Source organism: Andrena cerasifolii, chromosome 10 (genome assembly GCF_050908995.1).
Source record: "Andrena cerasifolii isolate SP2316 chromosome 10, iyAndCera1_principal, whole genome shotgun sequence".
Classification (NCBI taxonomy): Eukaryota; Metazoa; Arthropoda; class Insecta; order Hymenoptera; family Andrenidae; genus Andrena; species Andrena cerasifolii.
Window position 1 is genome coordinate 12,644,087 of NC_135127.1, and position 15,681 is coordinate 12,659,767.

At 49.9% G+C, this 15,681-nt stretch overlaps 1 protein-coding gene across 2 annotated transcripts in view; it reads right to left on the bottom strand.

Annotated features, from left to right (window-relative positions):
- The window catches only part of Cpx (synaptic transmission protein complexin), a 182,698-nt gene extending 179,018 nt beyond the window's left edge, over positions 1-3,680 (bottom strand). For both annotated transcript variants that reach the window (XM_076821213.1, XM_076821214.1), the window contains exon 1: positions 3,360-3,680. The gene's annotated coding sequence lies outside the window, so the exon portion shown is untranslated. The remainder of the gene's footprint in view (positions 1-3,359) is intronic.
- Positions 3,681-15,681: the final 12,001 nt, after the last annotated feature.

Sequence of the window (15,681 nt, forward strand, 5' to 3'; positions counted from 1 at the left end):
CGCCCCGTAGATAGACCAATTCGATCCAACTGCCCGTTATAGAAAGTATGACACCGATTTCATCGAGGCCTTCTATTTCCAGCGATATTCGGCCGAATATTAAAGGCAATATAAAGGCGCGCCGTTCGATATCGGCGGGTTCGGACCGCGGAATTTTCTTAAATAACAGAAAGCTATCGAATCAGTCGATGGGCCACGTTATTTCTGGTCAACGCTGCGATATGGGTCAGACGTTCCGCCGAATCTGAAAGTACGTTAGGGAGCGCAATAAGTCAGGGTCTGACCTATCTGAAATCAGCATCTCCGCGGGCTAACCGTAAATTACGAGCAGCGAGATAGCAGGCATTCGAAGGAAACGGCAAAATAGGAGGAAAGTCGGTTTACACGCGATTTATGCGTCGGAATCAACGGGCTCGATTTCGCGACGCCTCGACGCCGAGGAACGGCGCGGCGCCAGGGCAGCCAGCGGGGGCTATCGATTCGGTTCGATTGCCGAAAAATGGTAATGCGGTCGGGCAGAATGGCGAGGAGCTCCTCCCCAGGAAGGACGTCTCAATTTCGATGCTACGTGCTATAGGAATGCGAAACGAGGCCACTCTATACGAGCGAACGGAATGTTCATGAGGCTACGAAAGGGAGCTTCCGACCTGCGAGCCGAAATTTCACAGTTAAAGAGACGCGGCAATCCCTAGATGATAGAGGGGAAATCTAAATCGCTCGGCGTACTCCGACCTCGAGAAACTACTCGCGTGAAAATCTAAGCGAAATGTCCCCTTCCTCTGAATATCAATTAGGTACCCTAAACACTTTCCGCGACCCCCTCCCACGTGAGAAGAAGGATCCGATGGATCTTTCGGCGCTTTACATGTTGAATACACCCCGACTGAGCAGCTGGGTGTAGCGGAATTGTAGAATTCGTGAATCTATGGTAGCGCACTGATGCCCCAAGTACTTTCGACGATCGCGAAGCTTTCGGGCACATCGGTACAGAGCTCCGTGATTCATTGGGGCCGGGTTAAGCCTATTCGCATAATCAGACAGCGACGTATCACCTCCGCCATTAATTACGAGACCGTGCACGGCGCATTTATCAAGGTGAATGGTTGGGGAGCCACCGAGATTGGGTAAGCAGACACGCAGAACTGGCAAATGGTCGGGTCACGTTCCGATGAACTAAGGAAAAGCCGAACCGATCGATAAAACTTTAAAGTAAACGCGCGAAGGTTGGCAACACGGTGTTTCGGTGCATTAAACACGCCGAAGAGCAGCGTAACGATGACAAAGAGTATTTACGTCGCAAGTTGCGCGTAGATTGCAGAAGCCTCGAGCGTGGACCAAGGAAATGGAAGATTCGAGGAGAATTTTATTCCAGAACCTTTGAAAGTCGCGCTTCCTACAATTCGCGAAGAGAAATTAATTTGAAGGCAGCCGCTAATACCTTGACGCCAACTTAATCCGAGTTCGCGATTCCATCGCTGGCAGAAACTTTTTCTACCAAAGAAAATTTCAAATCCTCGGTATCATGGCGGCAAATGGATTCGTGAATTATTCGCGCGCCAACTTTCGTACTTTAAATATCAATTGAACTTGGCCAATTCGAATCTGCATACCAGCAGTTCCCAGGTCGGAAAAACGACCTCGAAAAATACCGCGCGAGACAATATTTTCCGGGAAATTCCGCGATACAAGATAAACGGAGGCCTGCTTAATATGCTACGAGAAGCTAGATAAGTCGAGCCCTTGAATAATTAATTCCTAGACCTTTCGGTCTATTTTGCCTAGGGCGGGGGAATATTATAAGAACGGATAACTTTATAAAGAAAAGAGGGAAAAGGAGGGGAAAGAAGGGAAAGAAGCGACGAGAGTTCGCTAACCCTTCGCCCGTCCTTCTCCGACCTTCTTCAACCTTTCGACCGAACCCTCGCGCGTTCTTTCGCGCATTCATCGGTACACCCAGTCCCTGCCAAGCACCTACACCAGCAAACAAAATCGTTTTCCACGCTACTACCAGGGAAACGTAAATACGGGAGCGTGGATCCTTCCTGAATTAGACATCGATCTAAATGGATTATCCTCGAGAACGCGAGTGCTTCAAGGAAACGAACCATGCCCTTTCGATACAACATTGACGTCCCATCCAAGCGTATATATCATAGAAATGCTTCCCTTTTAACTGCCACTCAATTTAAGACCCACCGTGGGTACACGGCGTTCCCTAATGGAACAAGTTTTATGGAGAACGATAACGATACGTCAACATAATACTCGGAATGTTTGGAAATGGAATTTCAGCATTTCATCCGCTACTCAAAGACCGCCCTATTTCCAGCTCAAACATTACACATTTAATATTTTACCGCAGAGAAAAGGAATACCTAGGCCATTTCAGAACCGCACCAGCTGTTTACAAATTACTTATTACACGTTCTTACGTCATACCATATTTCCTCTAAAATGAAACGAAGAAGACGAGAGTATGCTTGAAAATGTATACATTAACATTTAGAGAACGTAATAGAGATGCTCCGGAGCTTGTTCAGAAATTCGGAATAAATTAAACTCCTTTTGAAACTACAGTACTAAAACAGCTGCGACTGATCGTGAGCGTAAACATCGCGAGCCTAACAATGGAATAAAGATAGGAACGGGGATGGGGCTCGTACGTATCGCGAGAAGTACAAGGCCACGAAGGTAGACCGCAAGGCAGAGATAAGGACGAGTCGAGGAAGTCAACAAAGTCGTCCTTCGGAGACTTTGACGACGAGTGAGTGCATCGCTCGTGGACGACTTTACGGCCGGGAAAAGCAAGGCCTCGTTGGAAAGATCGATGATGGAGAGTAGACCTGCAGCAGCGGCCTAACCCTTGCGTTTTATCGAGCCGCGGCACAGGTACCTACCGCGACGACAGGCCACGGCAATGGGCGAGAGAGAGAGAGCACGAAAATACGGCGGCGACAAGGAGCGAGAGCGTACGTCCGCGCGAGTGTACCGTGAAGCTAGCCGCGCATCGCCACGACGCGTTCGAAATATCTTCAAGAGCCGCGGGTTTCTTCGTCTCCGTTGCATCGCGGCGAACTTCACATTGCTAATATTCCAACCGAATCGACCCATATATGTAGGGAAAAAAGCGGCCGGTTGTCTTTCCTTCGCTTCGGAAACGTAATGCGCGGGGAAAAGAGCGAGTGCTCGTCCAGTGCCGGCACGAGAGGCAGAGCGCGCGCGAGAGAGACAGGCATAGGACGGTTCGAAAAGAGACATCGACGGTCGCGGCATTTCGGAGCACCACTGCACGCGAATCGCGTCGCGTCGCGTCGGGCAAAGGAGTATGTTTGAAAATTCAAGTTGCATGGAGGACTCACCTTCGGTGACAGGTGACTCGGCGGCAGACGAGGGGCTCGGGCGAAGTAGAACCGAAGGGCTGGCTCGAAAAACAGTGGACGACGAAGGACTACCGGCGAGGACGACGACGTCCGTTCGAGTCTCACGTTTAGACTACGTGCGTCTGCCCGGTCGTTGGAGGCGGTGGTGGTGGCGACGGCGGCGGCGATGGTGGTGGTAGTGGTGGTAGCTGCTCTCTGTCCTCCAAGAGAGAAAAAGAAGGGAGGTGTGGTGGAGAAAGACGGGGCGAAACCGATGAGATCGAAGTCTCGTGGCAAACGGTCGTGGACTGAGTGAACCCGAGTTCCGACTGAGCGGGCGAGTCGCTGTGGCGGCGACACTGGCGCCGCTCCGCGGAGGGCTACCGAATCTCCATCGATCCGTGGAACGTGGTATGGGAGGTAAGCTGAAGCTCACGCGAACTGCGCGCCGAGGGGAGAAGGGCTGGCGCACCGACCGAGGGTCGTAGAGGGTGCACGACCAACGGAACCCTACCCTCGGTCTTTCGGGAGGAAAAGGGAGAGGGAGAGCGACGAGTCGAGTTGGGAAGAGGGCGGGGCGTGCGCGCACCCACGTTCCTTTTACACCCCTCTCTCTCTCTCACCATCTACCCCATCCACGCTCTTTCTTGCTCCATACAGTCATACACAAATGACCCCTCTCTCTATACTCTATACTCGCTTATTTCTATGTTTCTCGAATACTCTTTCCCCGATGTGCTTTCTTGCCGTTCCTCCCAGCCTCCGTCTCTCTTTTTCGCATCGTCGTCGGAGGGTATTACTTTGGGGATGATTTCGGCACGCCGAAATGGTAAACAAAGTTCATGCGTGGAAACAGGAATTTGTGCACTTCGCCTTTGTAGTCGGAAGCTTATTTTCCAAGAAACTGTTCTCGTAGGAACTGCTTTCGGCTCGAATACAATCTCGGAAGACTTAATTGCGAATCAGGTGCCTCGGTGGAATCAGAACCTTCGGAAAACGGATAAACAGGTAGGGAAAATACGCGCGGCTGTTTTGTTCATTGCTCTTCTTCATCCTCTACTATCCTGCAATCTGTTCCCTTTCTTCGAGTTTCAAGCTTTCCATCTACTCCTTTGATGCACTTCTCCATCCCTATCTCTTTTTGCACTTTCCCTGCCACTGCTATTTTCCAACCCTCTTCGGTTTCTTCCCAGATAACTATCCAACGGGGTGTAGGTACACCAGACCTCGGGACCATCGACGAAACCCCCTAATAGATGCACCGGGAGAACTTCCCTCGTGCGGGACTACAAAAAGGGGGGAATATAGGTCGAACGATGATGAGAATTTCGGCGTTACGTTGCAACGTGCTTTTGCCGCGGATAAGATGAGAAATTTTGCTGTTATCGTAAACGTTTTAGCCTTGGAGCATCCCATAAAGTGTTTGACGTAAATATACCGCTGGCCGTCACTGTTATATCTCATTCGAATACACCGCTATAGATGGTTACGTATTTTATGAATCGATAAAAGAGCCGGAGCTGGTCGTTGTTGTTTCGTTCGTCCGACTCGATACCTAATGCGGAGGCACGCTTCGTTTGCAGCTCGTGCGATCACAGTTTCTGCCACGTTTTGCGACAATAAAAGGCGTTCGCGTAGGCATGCACGTATATCGTCCTGGGATCCATTAAGTAAACGCAACTTCCCTACCAGCTTTCAGCTGAGAGCGCTCCGTGGAAAAATGTAAATCTGGGTCAACGTTAGTCTGAATAGAAAACTGACAGAGAAATGGAAACGTACATTCAAGTTAGCGCGATATTTTTTCAAGTTTCCCTTTCAAAATCCGGTTGTCGCTTATATCGCGGGTAAAACGGCAGCAGCGTAGAAGGTGCACCGAAAATAACGAGTTGTACCAAACGTTAAAATATCTTCCACCGAGTTAGTAAAACGCAATCCTCTCGTGTTTTTCGAGTCAATGCCCAGCCACCTCCGTGTATCAGCTTGAGCATAGGTACCAGCTTGTACATCGACAATGCAAGACCATAACGTCGGCGACATTATCGTGAAAAGTTTACGAGAGTCTAGAATCGCTGCTTGGCATGGAAACTTATTGGATACGCAGAGTTAATGGCGCGACATAGCTCAGCTTTATCTGGCGTTGTCGGATGAATCACGAGTGATCCGACGATAAATCGATGGCTTTCAAAGGTGAGCCGAGGCTGATACTTCGAAACAGAAATTGATCAGCAGATATCAAGCAGTAAACGCGGCAAGTCAGAGCATTAAACAGATTGCTTATCAAGGGGAGAGAGAGGCGTAGAAGCAAGCTTACCTCGTACGAGTTTGTAATTGCGATTTGCGTAAGCTCAAGGATCGATCGTTTTATCGCGCGATTCAATTAGCGATCCCCGATACCGGTTCGGTACATTGAAAGACGCCAGCGATCAATCGAATCACCCCCAGGCAGAATGTCGAGGCTAACAGCCCCTTGGAGCAAGCGTGACCGCGGTAAAATTAAACGTGTCAGCAACAACGTTCGATAGCCGGATAGACAAACGTGTCAGGAGCACCTCGCAGACGGCAGAAATCCTTACGCAAAACCGTGAAACGAGCACCGACTCCTCACAGGGAAGCCGGAAATTACCTAATTTCCTTGCATTCTGCCAGGAGTTGAACGCTTTATACGGGACACGACGCCGCCCCGGAATATCCAGTTTCTAATCGAATCAATAATTACAAGATACCGCGCAAAGGAAGGAATTGGAAACCCTTTTTGTTCCCGGAGACCACCATCGCGCGATCGTACACCGTTTTCCTTTCTCCCGTCTCGAGCGGCTGTCCTTTGCAAGGAAAAAGGAAACCGACCCGTAGAAAGGAATCGCGGCAAGTCGGATCCTCGATCTACCTATCCGTGAAAGGTACGCGTGTTTTCACGATGCCAAGAAAAACGGTGCACCTTTTCTGTGATAATTTTGCAAAATTCGACCGCGTACTCGTCGAGAAGAATAAGCGGCAGCCTTTCCGCGACTGCCTTGGAACATTACGGTAGAGAATTTCCAGCGACAAATCTCCGTGGGCAAAAGGGAAGCGCCTATCGTCTAGCCAGAACAAAAAAAAATGGGTAACTGTACGAGGCATATATCACATTGCCATGTCCGTATGGATTCTCGGTGTTCCTCGGATGCCCGCCAGACTTTGGTTGCAGGAGCTACTGCTGGAATCACGTCCTGAGACTGGCGAAGTGCAAATCCATGTTAGTGGTATAATGCTCCACTATAAGTCTCGGAATTATGTGGACCGTGATAAGCATGCCGAAAGCGAGAAAACACGATTATATTTCGTGCATTCAGTGCAGGATTATCTCGTCGCGTTTATACTTTTCGTGTTAAGCGCTGCTTTAATAAACCGCGCTGCGCGTCACGGAAGGGCGGAGGATGCTAAGTAGATACCCAGTGACGAGTGATTTCCGATTTGGAGCGTGACTAAGTGTCTTCTGTTCCATTCCCGCGGAGCAATTATCAATGGCTGGCGAAGATTTGTTATTAAACGAGTTACGAAATTGCTGACAAGCTTAACGCGCAAATGGAGGCGCGAAAATTCCAGCAGACTCGAAAGTTATCAATGGCACTTTTCGCAATGGGGCCGAATGAACGCGCTGCGTGTACTAAAGATATCCCCTTTAAATATAGTTCAAAGTGAGCGGTAATTTATTGATCCACGCGACGTGTTCAATCCGCTTTCAGAGATTAAGCGGAGACTCGCGCAACAAAGAGGCTAAGGCCGCCGCGCCGCACTGCGTTGTCATTCTTCCTCCCGGTTCCTTATTTTCCAATAGATCTCTCGTCGAAAAAGCACCGTGGAGCCGGACAGCATCGGCGTGCAAGCTATTTCACACTTGCCGACGAGGCAAAGCTTGTGGACACACGTCGAGCCGTCCCTGCGACGCGCCACGTTCTTACGAGCATCAACGATGTGCAAACGGACGTAAGTAAATTGTAAACACCCTTTGACTATCAGGTGTAAGGAACGAAATTCAGCTCCGCGTCCAATCCGACTGCGTACGTGTATGCGTGGAACGTGAAGCGTGCACGAAGGTGCTCGTCACCTGGAAAATTACACGGCATCCGCTCCTCGCATTTAATTCATTAACGATTTGCTTGCCGTTGTCTGCGTTCGACTAACGAGCATACCCCGAGATCTCGATCAGCGAAATGAAATTGAAAACATCCGAGAGACAAGCCGGGACCGTGAACCCACGAGTTCGATGAATTAAAGCAGGATTCGCGGAACGAGGAAGATCGAAGCACGAGCTTCTGCGATCAAGATTGATGGGAATGGGTGTAGGGGCTAAGGCTGTTTCGCGAGATTTCAACGTTTCGTAAAAAATGCGGACGTGCCCGGACTCTGACCTAATACACTTCCCGCGATGAAAAATTGCTGCGAATGAAAGCAATAACCGCATTCTTGCTCGCGCCGCCGTTCAATAAAATGAACGCTAGACTATGCCGAAAGGCGTCGAATATTAGACCTAAGCGAGCTATAATAGTTGACGCAGTTACCGTGAGGATATTAACGGGCGGGCGTGCGCGCTCGCGCCAGTGGCTTAATTAAACTTTAATTACTTCAATGGATCTGCGATCGCATTTCTCCACTACGAACCTAACGCACCGCTGGAAATGAACTTGTTGATCGCGGTTCCCTGCGACTTTCAAAACATTTCGAAGCGTCGCGTCGCGTCGCGTTGCGTCGTTCGCCGCGAGAACCCTCGTTAAAAAGGGGGTGGCTATTTCACCGCGACGAAGGCGAGCCTCGTTTCAGAGTATCAGTCAGAAATTCCCACCCCCCGGGTGAATGCTATTTCGATTGAAAATATCCATTTTAGAGGAAGGCACAAAGCGCGCGAGATCAGAATGCGCTTCAATTTCGTGCTCATCGCTGGGTTCTTTCTCGTCCCGTCGACCGTTTAACAGTCGACCCCGCCGCTTTTTAATTAGTATTTTAACGAGCGAGGATCGAGGCGATTGTTATTTGCCCCCGCCCCCCTCCCAGCCACCCCTATCCTAGAATCGAGTGCTTTGAGAAAGCAATTAACGTAAGAATCTTCTTCTCGGTCCTCGCGCCAAAGGGCCGCAGGCCAACTATCCGAAAGCCTGTTTCCCTGCTGAAATCTTATAGATCGCGACGGAAGCCTAACGTTTCACAAAAATTTCAGGGCCCAAATAATTCACCAATCGAATAATTCAAAACACTCGCAAAGTGGTCACGGCGACCTCCGTCAGAAGAATGAATAACTGAAGGGAACGGAGTTGATAAGTGAGAGCTCTGTAGCCACTCTTCCGTCATTACTCCTCGATATTGAATCGATGAAGCACGTTTGTTACGCGATGCGGCGTTAATTTAACATTCGTCGCTCATACCCGCACCGGCGCGACAGAAAGTTATGCGCCACCGTCGCGTTTCAATTTCAATGTAAATGATTTTCTGCTCCCCGTGACGTATGTGCTTACGTCGTGACGCAAGTTCCCGTTAATATCTTTTCGCCCGCACGCTTGTGCATTTAGACGGATGTGCCGGCATTATGGGGAACGCGGGAATAAAAATTGAAGAGCGCGCAAAGTCCGCGCAGCGGGTCCATTGTTCTCCGCCTATGACACTTGGCGTTTTTGCAAAACTTCCTTTGGTTTCAACAGCAAACGCGACAGGGAAGATGTTCCAGTCCCGATTCAGCCGTCAAGGATATAAAGCCAAGAGCAGATAAAAGACAAACTGTTGTAGCAATTCGCGTCGGGAGTTCATTCAAAGTCTGGCTTCAACGTTGCCAAAATGCGCCGATATCTCGTCCCCGGGTAGTCGAGGGTCGGTTTTTTCTGTACCCTCTGCTTTCGGGCAACGACGAACTAGTTCGCAGGGGATTCCAGTCACGCCTGGCCAGAAAATTAATCCATTGTGCGCGGCGTTGTTGTGGAAAGATAAACAGACGTTTACTTTACAAGGTCGCCGTGTGGAAAGTAAATGCGTACAAAATGAAACTAGAAATATAAAATCGCCGGCAGATACGGGTGTCTCGGTTCTGTGCAAGGTGACGCAAGCCCGTGACGAAACCGAACGGTGACTGGCAGACAGGGTTATTGCTCCGGACGCGAATCGACCATTCGGATTGGCACGGAAACAAATTAGAGAAAGTGGCAGAAGGAGCTGGTATTTTGGAGCTGGAAATTTCACTTCGTGCAACAGTCTTCGCTGGACGGTGCACGGCGGGATCGATATCGCAGCCAGCCTCGTGACAATTTCAGCCAGCCGAAACTATTATTATCTCTGACATGCTCTTATGCCGTTGGATATTTCAGCGCGCATATTATGAATAATGGTGGCAGCCATGCAAACGTCCCGTTGCTCGCGGGTCGCCGGGTCTCACCGACACGTCCGAAAATGCGGAATCCAAGGGGAACGTTGCGTGTCATGGTCAGCCAAGATCAGTCAAGATCAGCTGACGCGGACGTTGGCAGGAAGGTCAGCCGACATTCTTATCTTTCGCGGTGCCGCTGATTTCCGCGAATCGAGGGAAAGGATAATAACTCGCTGCGCTTCATCGGCAACGACACGAAAGGATTCGTCAAAGAAGTACCAGCGAATCGCCGCGGAGAGCCGCTTCCTCGACACGCGATCCGCGTCGCGTCGCCACGAGTGAGAGGGAACTCTCTCGGGTACGCCAAGGCCGATCGTCTTCGCGTACTTCCATTAAATCGTCTCATTCTGCATGCAAGGTTTTTACGGCGACGGGGACGGAAAAGCCTCGGTAAACGATCGCGTAATTGAGGAGTCGATTGTGAGACGGGCGTGAATGAACGAGACGTTGAGCCTGCCTCGTTTCATTCCCCTGGTTCTAACTAGTGGCCAAAGTTCCGACGGCTGCAAGTGCCTTCGACCACCAATTTCTAATATCTACATTCTAATTACTGGAATATCTGGAATTCTAATCGCGTCCGATGCGCGCGGTGGATTAAGTGGCATGACGAGAGCCTGCGAATATTATATTAAATGATAATCGTCCAGGGAATCGTGATACAATGCCGTAACCGCGGCATTATCGCGATTCGCGGGAGACTCTCGCACACGCCCGGAACGTTACGACACGGTGTTTCGCCGCGGTCTACTCTCTTCTCAAGGAGATGCCAGAACGTCTGAGAATGGAATCTCCCCGACGACGACCACGGTGCCGCGGTACGCGTATTAATTCCTAAAACGAGAATCGAGTAGGGTAAAGGCAGGTAATGCCCGATCGCGTCACTCTTCGCCGAGAGAAAAGCGATCCTCCACATTTTTGTTTTCGTCCCAGCGACCGTGATTTGCCGATCGCAACGAAGCTTCCGCTATCGCTTCTTCGAAAAATCGGCCACACCTCCGCAGCTCCGTTTCCCTCGGAACCGGCACCCGCGAATCGAGCGTTACCGCTTTATTTATTGTTGGCGGGGTACATTCTGCCGAAAACGATCGCGCACGGCCGTACCCGAAATCGAATTTATCCGTGGCAATTTACCGGAGCAATTTAGCGGCACGATAGATGAGGGGGGTAGGATTATTGGGCCGCCGATACAGCGATATCAAAACAGCGGTAATCAGTGCGTAGAATATTAGATTCGAGGCCGTGGCACGCTCAGAATCCAATTCCCTCAGCGAAGTATTAATTGCATTTGGGTGTTGGCAGCAACCTTACGCCTTGAACCATCGTCAGGGAACACCTTACCGCGAGTGGAGGAACGATGGCGGTTCGCAGAGTCGCCGCATCGGTGCCTCGCGCGACCAACCCTTGCGAAATAGGGCGACCACGAAGAACGCTACGTGCTCGCGGTTCGTCACTCCTGTAATCCGCGTTTTACAACTCCAACTGGGTTGGGAGAATTCATCGTTAACTGGGTCGTTGTAATTACTCAAAATGCCGTCAAACCCTCTTCTGCCGTCTACAAAACACAATCACGAACAATACCCGCCTCTAAAAGCGAGCGTAACAGGCGCTTGCGGGTTATCTCGAGCCGCGGAAACCTCTCGTGGACGTCGATCCGGAAGTCTTCAGAGAAGAGGGAAAGAAGATCCGTGCGAGTGAACAGGATCGAACTACTTGCTTTTCCTCCTCTTCAATTTCGACGGTGGACGCGTTTCGTCGGTGAGTAAAGGATTCTAACGAGACCATCCCGCCGCGCCTGTGCGTTCTCGCGTCAACTTTCTTTTTCCTGGATTATCGCGAGAACACGCGAGATGTTGCCGTAACCGTGGTCCCGCTGCTACCGCGAGGATTCCGTGCACTTACGATTAGTAGAGCACGGACGAAACCAGCCGTGTAAAGACATCTCCCTCGGCCTTCTCCGATTCCCACAATGCTAATGGGCGAACGCACAATGAAGCTGGATCGAAGGCGAGCAGGCCTTTCCAGCACCTCGATGAAGGATCGCCGCGCTGCGCCGCGCCGTTCCAAGGATCCAAGGATATCCCGTGGCGCCTAGAAAGCGTTCCCTTGATCGCCAGCTATTCACAACCATGGAATTATCCTTCGCTATAGCCAATTTCGTTCATGACAGCCTTACGAAACAATCGGGCATCCAGACGATTTCGTATCCTCCAATTTCGTAGCATCGCCGTTCCACTTTTCCGACACTGACGAACGACACTGCCAGTATTGAAATTAGCTTTCGCAGCGTTTCTTCTGAAAAGCTGCAAACGAGCGACGCCGGGGAAACAATCAGGGAAGGGATTTTACGTGTTCGCGGAAGCGGCGCGCTTGAAAAGATCGCTAATATTTTCCGCGGAATTGCTCGTCGTTTCCTGTCAGCGTACGATTCGTAAACAAAACTGTAACGTTGCCTGCAGTTACCATAATTTCCCGTTATTCCGATCTCTTTGGGGCACCGGTAATTCTATGCAGCCGATGACATTTCCGTGTCTCGTTGATCCCAATAGCCGCAATAGCGGTTGATTAGAGGAGCGCGCGCCGGCGCGTTTGTCGAACAAAAGCGGAATACATACGTGCTTTCCTTTTATTATACAAAGCATACGCGTTCGATGCCAGGTATCCGTTCGTAGCCGAGCCTCAAGGCTTTTATTAGTAGACGAAGGAGGCCGCGATAATCACGGCCAGCGAAGACAAACGCAGCCAGACGTAATTACGATCGGCCGATTATAATTTCGTCATTAGCGGCATGAAATTGCACGGCAGAATGGTTCGTCCGATATCAAGAACGAATCTCGATTCCGTGCGTCTGGAAGGCGAAGAAGGTTCGACCGCGAGAGCCTTTCCTTCGCGGTAGGGTAAGCACGCCAGTAGATGGACGGTTTAGCGGATTCCGATGTTTACATCAAGGTGTTTCTTAGAAAAAAATCAAACGCTTTGCACGTAAAAATGTATAAATTTAAAGAAAAAAATTACTGTCAGTAAAAAAATTAATGTATTTAAGCATAAAATGATGAAAATTCTACTCATAGCCCGTATCACCAGTACCTACGTACAAGTAAATGTGTAAACTTTTATTTATTAAAAAAGACGGCTTCAAAAGGTTCAATTCTATTCTGTCCATCTACTGGGCTTAGGTTAGAAAATGCATACCAGTACATGGACAGTCATTTTTATAAGTTCTATCGCTTTATTTTTCTTTGTTTACGTGTTTATTTATAAATTGACAATATTTCAATACAATCATCTATTACATACCTCTTTACGATACGTCCAAACACGTTTTTTATTAACTCGAAGGCACGAAAACGCTGAGAAATGTCTACCAAGAATCGAACGACTAGCGCATACTGGCCGTACATATAAATACTTTTTCACATACAAAAAAAATTTCAATAAATATAATATAGATTAAAATTCTAGTTCTTTCAATATTAACAATTAATCAACGATACGTCCATCTACTGGCCTGCTTACCCTACCGTGGTCTTCGCGCTCAATTAAGGCGATCCAGGAGAAGCACGGCAAGTGGTAAAATGAGTTACACGGGCTGGATCGCGGTAAAGCGTTTCGTTAACGTAACACTTGAGGCGACGCGAACGCAATAGCGCCCCGGCTGTGTTACATTGCGACAAACTTTGGTGGGACAATTCGTACCACGATTCAAGCACCGTTGGGAAACGTTCATAGCTGTATGGCAAATATTTGGCGCTTCGCCGAGCCAAGTACCAATTTATCGCTGGAAAGAGTACAGCGTACAACTGACGCGTGCAAACATCGCATCGATCATCGTTTATGTTTGCAAAATCACGTCATCGTTGCATTTCACGGTTCAGCAATGCAACTCGCATAATCCGTTAACGAAACGAACAATTGCATAATTACTTGAATAACCGGCGGGGATCGTTACCCGGCCGAGAGGAGATCGATCCACTTCGTGACCGGGATCCGTTATGCGTAAACCGGGTGAAATCTCCCTTAATTCGAGAAAGCCGCGTAAAAAGTTAATGTCAGTCCCCATCAGGCCTCTGGCATCACGGCAACGGCAGACCTGGAAGTCGTTGGTATTAATTGGTAACCGCGTTTCCTGTACGCAAGTCGTGCATGCAATCAAGGTGGCTGCGTTCGTTCAGGCTCGTTCCTCGGCTGCACGCGAGTCCACGTGCAATTGTGCGCGGGTCAAGGAGTTCGAGTGAAAGTATTAAATATCACCGGCCACTGAATGCAACTATGTATGTCTCTTCCACTCGGTGGACCTTTGTTTCTCCCGCGAAACGCGCGCTTGCAGCTATTATTGCCCGCGGCGGAAGACGCCACTCTCCCGAAAAAAACGCGCCGCCAGCTCTATCCCACCGATGAACTTGATTAAACTTCACGGTACCCGCGCCGCTAATTCAGAGATTCGCGCATACCGTCGATTGGTTTGCCGTGCCTGTGAGAAAACTTGATGGAAGTCCGCCTGCTAGGCTCGCTCTTCCATAATCATCCACGCTTCCCGCCGAGTTTGGGAAAGACTTATGGAAATATTGGCACGAGTTGCGAAAGAAAAATGCCAGCAGCTCGAGCAAGTTCCCTGCGGATCTCTACCAACTCCCGCCGAACCAATTAATGCAGATCAGCGCACTAAAAATGATTCCAGATCGAACTGCGATCCTCGAGCTTTCGATAATTTCGGCTGGAATTTCCTAAATTCGGGTGCGCCGAGGGGTCGACTGCGCCTCGTTCTCACCTCCGTGGTTTCTCGTGGTTGCGCCAAGAGAAGCTACTCGTTACGTAACGGAGGAGCCGCGTTTCCAGCGGCTGCGCGACCCGCTCAACATTTTCCACTCTGTTTCGTCTAAATTGCACGCGTTGGGGACAACGCAATCCGGCGCATCTTAAAAACCGTGTCGGGATCCTTTGTTACGATCCTGTAGGGATCTCAGGCCTCCGCCGCGTTGCAACCCGATTGCAGCTCCTTCCAATTAACTGGCTAATCGCGCGCGTTTATCTCGAGCTCTTTAATCGTCGATCAGCTGGCGTGGCAGCAACGGGTCGCGGAGTTGCGTTTAACTTCCACTCGAAAACGCGAGGCGACTCTTTCATCGCGGTACGGTACTTTACGAGCCAGTCAGCTCGGCCGGGCCATTTGTCATGCAGATAAAACACGGCGGCCGAACGGAGAGGAAGGATGCCGCCGGTGAAACGTTCGAAACCGATCGGGCCGCGGTTTCGGGGCCTCGCCGTTTCTTTTTCGCAATTTATGAACAATTAAAATTCAATCCTGCGCGAAATCTGTGTCAGGAAGGCGCGCTCGCGGCAGCTTCCCGAGATCGTGGTAATCCAGCCAGAGATACAGAGAGATATCACAATCCATAAATAATCTTTCCCATTACTTCTCGGCTCGGTCGTGTTATCGTTCCGTGCCGCTGATTCTATGCATACTTAAGCGTTTTTTATGCAATAGCTCAAGCACGCCCGAGCCTCATAGACGGACATAACGCGACGATTGAGCAGCCGTTAACGGCACGCGAATGCGCTTGGTGCGTTTCTCGGCGTCGCGCGTCGCTAGAAAGGGAAGAATCGCGATCGAAAGGTTCGATGGGTGTTGGAGAGGCGACTGCTGGCGACAGGAATCGAAAGTCTTCGCCAAGGCGTTAGAGCGGATAATCATCCTCTCGCCTCTCGTTTCATCCTACTTTACGGAGAGGGAATCGATTGCAGGGAAGAGGCGTAAACAGAATGACGGAATGGAATGCGGTCGGAAGGAGGAAAGGAGCAGAAGGGAAAAGCCGCGGTTTTATGAGAAATTATGCGATAGTGGTCAAAGGTGTGAAAGTTTTGATTGCCGGAAACTTGCTAGAGGAGACATACGGGCTAGAGTGTCAATCATCTAGCGGCCTTCCGCTACCAAAGCGTCGC